Source organism: Lepisma saccharinum, chromosome 13 (genome assembly GCF_977018435.1).
Source record: "Lepisma saccharinum chromosome 13, izLepSacc3.1, whole genome shotgun sequence".
In the NCBI taxonomy this organism is placed as follows: Eukaryota; Metazoa; Arthropoda; class Insecta; order Zygentoma; family Lepismatidae; genus Lepisma; species Lepisma saccharinum.
In genome coordinates, this window is record NC_139241.1 from 19,007,789 (window position 1) to 19,016,647 (window position 8,859).

The window sequence follows — 8,859 nt, forward strand, 5'->3', positions numbered from 1 at the left end:
TACAAGATAAATTATGTTTTGAAATGTATTGTGCACGAGCAGGAATGCCTGCAAAGAGGTGCTAACAAATTATGCCTACCAAACTTAATCTGCTCATGGAAGTGTATTTTCATATAAATTAGTGCAAGATATGGATAATTATTATTATTACTAACTTGGATTACAGGAGGTTGAGAGAAACAATCCTTTTGTTGGGAAAATGAGGTTCCACAATTTTGATCAATCCGGCACCTCCTGTTCAGTGACAAATTACTATGAAGATATTTTCGAAACAGAAAAAGGATTTCCGATATCTCTAAGATGTGTTTTAAGTACACGCAAATGCCCACTGTCATTTCCTTCTGCTTTTCGAAAACGTGAAAACACAGATTATGGGCCATTTTGGTAGCTCTATTTTCTTCTTTGAAGTTGGATGTCATACACAAACACAGAATATGACGAATGTAGTTCGCTGTAGCCCGCTCTAGGAGGGTTAAAAAGGGTCCTACAAGAACTGTCTACAACTGTAGCCCGATATGTAGTCGACTGTAGCCTGTAGACCGCTGTAGACAGTTTCAAGAATCGCAAATTCAGGAAATGACTACAAATTTGACCACAAGCCTGACGCGGCTACATATTAGACTACATATCGGACTACTAATAGTTCGTGAATCGCGCCGCTGAGACACCTGGGAATCATTTCTTTCGCACTTTTTTACATTGCTAACGTACTATTCTGCATTCCGGAACACTTATTTAGGTGAAATAATTGAATTTGTTAGGAAAGTAATGTATATTTCTTACATTTACGAGTACTTATTGTTCTTGTTTATTTCCACACACAACATGGCGATAGCTTACCGTTGATCGTTCCTTGAGCCAGAAAAACCATTGACGTTAGCCCAAAAATTCACGATAGCCTCAAAAACCATCACGGGGACGAGGTATGCCTACTAGGTTAGGTTAGGCCTGTTAGGTTTGGTTCCATTAGCACTCGTTTCGTTCAATTTAGCATATACGGACCATACGAGAGCGTATTGTGCTCTCATGCAGGAAGCAAATGGCAGCAGCAGCAATAGCGCGTCGGAAATAGATTTTCGTACAAAACCACATGCATTCGCATTAAAATGAATCAAAATTACATTCCCGAACATCAACAACGCTACAGAAAATGATTTGCGTAAGTACTTTCTCCTGTAAATTTGAATAAATCTGTCTCAGGTATAGTAAAGTGTTACCGAAAATAGAGCTACCAAAATGGCCCATAATCTGTGTTTTCACGTTTTCGAAAAGCAGAAGGAAATGACAGTGGGCATTTGCGTGTACTTAAAACGCATCTTAGAGATATCGGAAATCCTTTTTCTGTTTCGAAAATATCTTCATAGTAATTTGTCACTGAACAGGAGGTGCCGGATTGATCAAAACTGTGGAACCTCATTTTCCCAACAAAAGGATTGTTTCTCTCAACCTCCTGTAATCCAAGTTAGTAATAATAATAATTATCCATATCTTGGACTAATTTATATGAAAATACACTTCCACGAGCAGATTAAGTTTGGTAGGCATAATTTGTTAGCACCTCTTTGCAGGCATTCCTGCTCGTGCACAATACATTTCAAAACATAATTTATCTTGTAATTAATACTTTGTGCAACTTTTAACTGTGCTAATTAGTTTCTCCAAGTTTCTAACTTACTCCCACAATCATTTCCAGTTTTGTAAACACTTCCTAATACTCCTATAAAATTTGTGAAAAATCATGAAACATTCGGAACTGTTACCTAGGATTTCATGCGATTTAAAAACAGCAATTTCATCTTCTACAGACCATAAATAATAACCACTCATTTTCAATCTTATGCATCCCACAAGCCATGCCAAAATCGTAATTATACGGAAGTCAAGCCCTAACAGTATGCAGTTTGATTTTGTACGAACGTGCTTGCAGGCAGACGGATGAGAAGAAGCAGCACAAACTTAAGTGAAAAAAAAATGTGCATAGGTTATCGATGGCTGTAACAGGACAAAAGTAAATTGTGAAAACATTTCTGAAAAGAAATGAAAACTCTTGATAGGCTACTTAAGGTTGCTAAATCATACAAACGCATGCATCGAAAATGTTCACAGTACACACACCACTTATCATAGCAGCCTATATTTTTGCCAGTTATGTACAATCGTTGTGATGATGTTTTTATTATTGTTATTTATCCATGCCATTCCATTCGCCTTCTCAATTGCCAGCGATGAGGTTAGCACATCGTGCTATGATGCTAGGGGTCCCGGGTTCGAATCCTGACCTGGGCATGGCTGTTTCTGAGTGTCCATCCATCAATTTCATCATATCATCCCTCATTCCCATCTTCGCAAATTAGCCAAAAGTGAAGCAAAATAAAGCAAATCAAATCAACCTAACCATCTCAATTGTTAACATGGGCTTCAATGAAGTCCCATGAGAGCTATATTTCTTCTTTGTGCAGTGCTCAAGATTTGTGTGAAATATAGTTTTACATAAATTTATTAAGCATTTACTTAATTTATAAATAAAATTCACAGCACAATAATTATGCATTTATTTTGAAATAATTTTTATAATGATCATGCATTAATACAAATTGTTGAAACATATGTCATTTAAAAATTAGATGTGGATAAAAATTGTACTTTACAGCAGGTTTTATTTACACATTGTATACTTAGGACATAGTGTAGATAGAGCACGTTGTATACTTAGGGCATAGTGTAGATAGAGCACATATTATCTGCTAGAACAAAACAGTACACTGTACTGACACAAACACATGTAAACATTTAGAGTTTGTTGTGACGATTATGTGTTCATTACCATGTGCAAACTATATATATATTTTTTATTTTTCTCAGGTTCCAAGTTCATTCTGGCTTCCCTGGGATCCAGACTCAGGAGCATTAATGCAAGGCACGGTATGGGATTTGTGCTTGGGAAGTGTATTGTACATAACTTCTCAGTTCAAATCCTGTATCAGCCAGCATAAAACATCTTTCGATGCATATACAATATTAGGGATATCACTATTATAAACAAGAAGAACTATATTTCCTCTATTGGCAACCCCTCAGCACATTCATGGTTAATTATGTAACACTACTTATCTTTTAACGGTTAAAAAATTGTGGTAGCAATTATTGTAAAACAACATAACTTTCAAAATAGTTAATACATGAGAGGAAATATTTTCCTGTAGTTTACGGTTATTACAAGCATAAGAAAACAGTTTTTCTTTGTGACGTTTCAGGAGAACACACGCTCCTTTCATCAGACATTTATTTTTGTTTTGACTAAAGATACAGTTATAACAATGGTTAGTAATTTTTTAAACAATGAGAGGAAATTGCATTAGAACATGATTTTTTAAAAATTAATTTGGTGCACCAAAGCATTCTAGTGTAAATAGGTAAAGAGTTTAGGGTAACAGTTCGTTATATCGGAGACACATTAAAATTGGATATTTTGTGTTTCGCATGGTTCGTACTTACCAATTGCGTATTGTGAAACATAGTTCAAGGTGCCATTATGCTTTTTACACAAAAACAAACACAATTTTTCATATAGAGAGTAGTTTTTATTATTCCTTTTTTCGCTTCCGTAACACACAATATGGTGGGCAGAGGTTGACTACTGTTGTAGGTATGCAGTGTTTCCAACCTTCTTTACTGAAAAATACTTACTATCATGTTCGTCACGTCTGCAAATTGTATATTATGCATGGGTAGCTGACAGATAGCCCCACAAACCATTTCTGATAAGGTTAGGTTAGGTTAGGCAAGCATAGTTAAAAAAAGGGGGGTTGGAAACTGACGGGGTTACATCATCAAACTTATGTAGCATCCAGTTCACTTAGCGAAAGCAATGGCACTTGTGCGTTGCTGAGATGTTTCTCTTGAAAAATACATGATTTCCCGGTCAAATAGATTCCAGGATGAAAGAAAATACCTCGATGAACGTTGTAAGTAGTTTCTTCTGTAAAAACGAAGAAATGTGTCTCCGATATAACAAACTGTTATCGAGGTTAGCAAAGTTTGCTATGATGCCAGGAGTTAAGGGTTCAAATCCTTCCCAGGACATGGATGTTATTGTGAGTGTCCTTTCGTCAATTTAAACATGTCATTCCTCATCCCCATCTTCATGATTAGCCAAAAGTAGTAGAAGACCAATGCAATAAATAAATCAATAAATAGGTTAAAAAAATATGTGAACAGAGCATTTTTATTTTAAATCTATAATCCCATATAGTTGGTTCTTTCATTATTGTGTGATTTTAGGTATGACTTGAGATGACCGGACCCCTCTCCGATTTTCTTCATATTTGACATACTCACTAATTGAGGCCTCCTAAGCACGAATCTGAAGTTAAAATTTGTCGGTCACGTCTAGAAATTGCGAACCATTGACGCTAGCCTCACGAACCATTGGCACGTGAATAGGTTAGTTTCGGTTAGGTTAGGCAAACATAGTTAAAATTTGGTGTCGTGGTAGTATCAGGATCTAGAAATTGGAAATAATTGCGAACCATTGGCACGTGGTTAGGTTAGTTCTGTTAGGTTAGGCAAACATAGTTAAAATTTGGTGTCGTGGTAGTATCAGGCATATATATATTTGTTTGTGAAACAAAAAAATTCTCGAAAATCGACAGTTTCCATTCCGAAAACTAACACCTTATTTTCGCTTATTTTGTAATTTCTAGACGTTTCCGACAAATTTTAACTTCAGATTCGTGATTAGGAGGCCTCAATTAGTGAGTATGCCAAATGTGAAGAAAATCGGAGAGGGGTCCGGTCATCTCAAGTCGTTCCGTGATTTCTAATCCAAATTGTTACAAATGTCAACATTTCTTTTTTGTTATCAACAGGAATGAAAGGTATATTCTGGAGTGTATGAAATTGTGATGTGTGTAACTTTTAAGAATTTCTTGAAATTCTCATTGAATGAAATTTCTGTAAATTTGAGGTGTAAGCAAATGTGATGTGAGTGGTTGTCTTATACATAGATATTACATGAGCACCTAACAGCAGCTTGGTGTTACATGCTAAAAACACCAAACCTACTAGCATATGCATCTGATAGCAAAAACAAACATCTGAAAAGGTTAGGGTGGTTATGTTTGATTTATTTCTGATCTCAGATGCAGGTGTGAGTAGGTTAAGTATGTCACGGTTTGGTGCTTTTACCATACTCCAAGTTGCTGTCACTAGCTGCTTATAGATAATGCAAATGTATGTTGTTGTTTTTCTTGCCAGGTGGTGGCAGTACTAGTCCATCTTCTTGGCAACAAACAATGAATGACTGTCTGCTGAGAATTCCATACAGTATAACATGGGACATGAAAATCGTCCTTAAAGAAAAAAGACGTAACATTTAGGCCTATCTTTTATGTTTCCGTAGTATGTGCATTCAGTCAGAAATCAAATTCATATGTACAAATGTAGCATGTAACATGACAATATTTTATTCATCAATTAAAAGTTTGGCCAAGTTCAAGGCATGAACAATTTTTGAGCACAAAAACATTCAAAAGTTTGTTCTAATAATTAGTGACATTTGTAATCCGTAAACCTTGAACTTAATTTTCGCTAGTGATTCCAATTGTTCAGATTCTACTTTACTAGGTTCGATACTCAGTGGAGGTACATAGTGGCCCGATTACCTGGGAATTTCTATTTACAACTGTTATCAATTGTACTCTACTGTTTTCTTGGAAATCTACTGAAACTGAATGGTTTTCTACCAAACACCTACAGTAGATCTAATGTACAGGAAAGAGAAAAAATAATAGGCAAATAGTTCATATCTTTTCATTTTTTTCATTCCACATCATATGTTGCTTTAAAGAATGGAATTCTGTTGAAGTGAAGCACATATTGTCCTCCACTTTTTTTACATTTTCATTTAAATTTCACATTGTGTAGAACAGACCAAATAAAAACTGTTATGGACAACTCGCCTACCATTTCTTTAACATATTGGCTGTAAATATAAATTGTCATTCTTCATGATAAACTATTTGTTTTCATATCTGCTTGAAAATCTACACACAGTAGATGTTTCAAAACACCTGTTGATGTACTGAAAACAGTACAGAAGAGACACTAAAAGTGTAAATAATTTCTTTAGTATTATTTTTAATGTGTATGTAATGTGCTTAGCATAAGATGATGGCTGCTCAGCAGGGCTATTTGTGCATAAAGTTGAGTAAAGAGAAACAGTTCGTACGAAATTGGCAACGTTAATCTTAATGGGTTTGAACAGGTTAAGAAAACGTAGACGTTCCTGCTACGAACGACTAACTTAAGAAAATGTAATGCCAAACAACTAAAAATTTGACATTTGTAAAAAGAAGAAAATTGAGTTTTCACGAGATATTCAATGGGTGGATAATTTAATGGTTTCTTACTCCCTGCATTATAGATAATAATGGCAAAGCATGAAAAATCAGCTGCCCGATCCTGTGGCCGAGTGGTTAGCACATCGCGCTGCGACGCCAAGGGTCCCGGGTTCGAATCCCGGTCGGGCTTGGTTGTTTGTGAATGTCCATTCATCTATTTCATCACTCATCCCATCTTCGCAAATTAGCCAAGAGGCACAAAACGCGAAGTAAAATAAACTGGTACTACTTTACTATACCGGAGACACCTATCAATGTTTTATTTCGCAATTTTTTACATTGCTAACGTACTATTCTGGGTAAGACTGCAGAATATGGGCTGCTTAGGAGGAACGCGATTCATAATTTTTTGGTAACGTTTTGTAGTTAGTAATCGGGGAAAGTAAGGTTTAAGGTGCGGAAATTTTTTTTTCTTTAAAAAAACCAGAAAAACGTGTCCAGGTTGGGCAGTATTGAAATCGTAGCAACGAAGGAAAAGGCATATTCCTGCACAAATCTAGGGAAAGCAAAAATTGCCTATGTTCTTAGGTAGCTAGGTTTAGTTCACTTAGCCTAAATAATGATTAGTCATTGTATTTATGCTAATGAAACCTAACCTAACAGGCCTAACCTAACCTTGTAGGCATTCCTCGAAAAAATAATGAAGGAAACTGTGCGTAAACAATATGGACACGAACGAATGGAGAAATGCATTGCTTTAAGTAGCAGGAAAAACATTTTTCATTGTATTTATGCTATTGGAACCCAACCTAACAGGCCTAACCTAACCTTGTAAGCATTCCTCGTCTGAAATAATGAAAGAAACTGTGCGTCTGTGGGTGGAATTCGGAGCGACAAATCAACTCGAATGCCGCGAAATGAAGGGTCTCACTTATCGCACAACACTTGAGCGCGTAAACAATATTGATGCGAACAAATGAAGAAATGCATTGCTTTTAGTAGCAGGAAAAACATTTTTTTCGAGCAATAATATAATAGTAATCGTAAAAGGAACACCGGAAAATGGAAGTAGAAGGGGCTCGGGTACCCTTTTCTACACCCTCGATTTTTCGCACATTTCAAATATTCTCGTTACGAATACGTTAGTTCTTCATAAGAAACGATGTTTCTAAATAGCGCGGAAAGTAATTTTTTTAGATCTACGTGCTAGGAAACTTACGTTTTTCAATATTTAGATTCCTTATGTAACGTCGAAACGGTTTTGCAGGGATTTGATCATGCCCATGGCGCATCTTGGATTCATGTCACAGGCGCACGTCTGAACGTTTTCTTTTTCTTCTTATCTTTGACTTGTGCAATGGGATAATTTGCAATTTTTTCTTGTTATGAATGACTTGTGCAATGGGATAATTTGCGATTTCAATATATTATTTATGTAATTTATTGGCGGATTGGATATTTGAGACATTGCAATTGTTTTGTGCTACTTTAGACATTGGAATTGATTTGTGTGACATTGAATTAAGACAAAAGGACTAAATATGAGATTGACACACGTTCAACGGATGAAGGACATAGAGGAGTTTGTTCGACGAGACATACGGGACATTGTACTTGACTTACAGGGAGATGGTCTGCTGCCCCACGAACCATTGGCGCTAGGCCCACGAACCATTGGCGCTAGCCTCACGAACCATTGGCGCTAGCCCCACGAACCATTGGCGCTAGCCCCACGAACCATTGGCGCTAGCCCCACGAACCATTGGCGCGTGGATAGGTTAGTTCAGTTAGGTTGAGATCGATAGTTAAAATTTGGTGTCGTGTTAGTATCACGATCTAGAAATTGGAAATAATTGCGAACCATTTCAAACGACAAAATTTCAACTTTAAACGGCTGTACAGTCGTAAATACTTCTCTCCGCGCTCCATTTTTTTTTATTCACAAATAGGATCAAATAATGTTCATAATGAAAAAAAAATAATTTCAAAATTCGAGGGTGTAGAATAGGGTACCCGACCCTAGTGAGACCCTATTCTGCATTGCGGAACATTTCTTTAGGTGAAATAATGAATTTCTAACGAAAATAATGTCTATTTCTTACAATAACGAGTACTTACTGTTGTTCCTTATTTCCCACAAACTTTCACGGGCAGCCCCAAAAATTCACGATAGCCTCACGAACCATCACGGGGACGAGGTATGCCTACTAGAGTCGTTTTCACGTTCAGAAGACACAACGGCGCTTATGGAGAAACCGCACAGTGTTGCCAATACAGCGCTAGCTCATGTCGCCGGGAAATGATGACCTTCCTTCACAATGAAGGTGTTACATATTTTGTCTATATAATGATAATTATATGTAATTATTAATATTAATATTATACTGTGAACGTTACAGTTAACCTTTTTACTATGATCCATTGCGATCACTACACACGCGAGTGTAATGCACGAATATGACACTTCAGAGATCACTTAAAAAAGTAAAAATCACTGAGAGCTCACACAACTGAAAAC

General features: G+C 36.5%; 1 protein-coding gene across 4 annotated transcripts in view; it reads right to left on the reverse strand.

Moving 5' to 3' along the window:
* The window catches only part of LOC145997193 (uncharacterized), an 87,741-nt gene extending 80,119 nt beyond the window's left edge, over positions 1–7,622 (reverse strand). For all 4 annotated transcript variants that reach the window (XR_014442873.1, XR_014442872.1, XM_083133920.1 and 1 more), the window contains exon 1: positions 7,561–7,622. The gene's annotated coding sequence lies outside the window, so the exon portion shown is untranslated. The remainder of the gene's footprint in view (positions 1–7,560) is intronic.
* Positions 7,623–8,859: the final 1,237 nt, after the last annotated feature.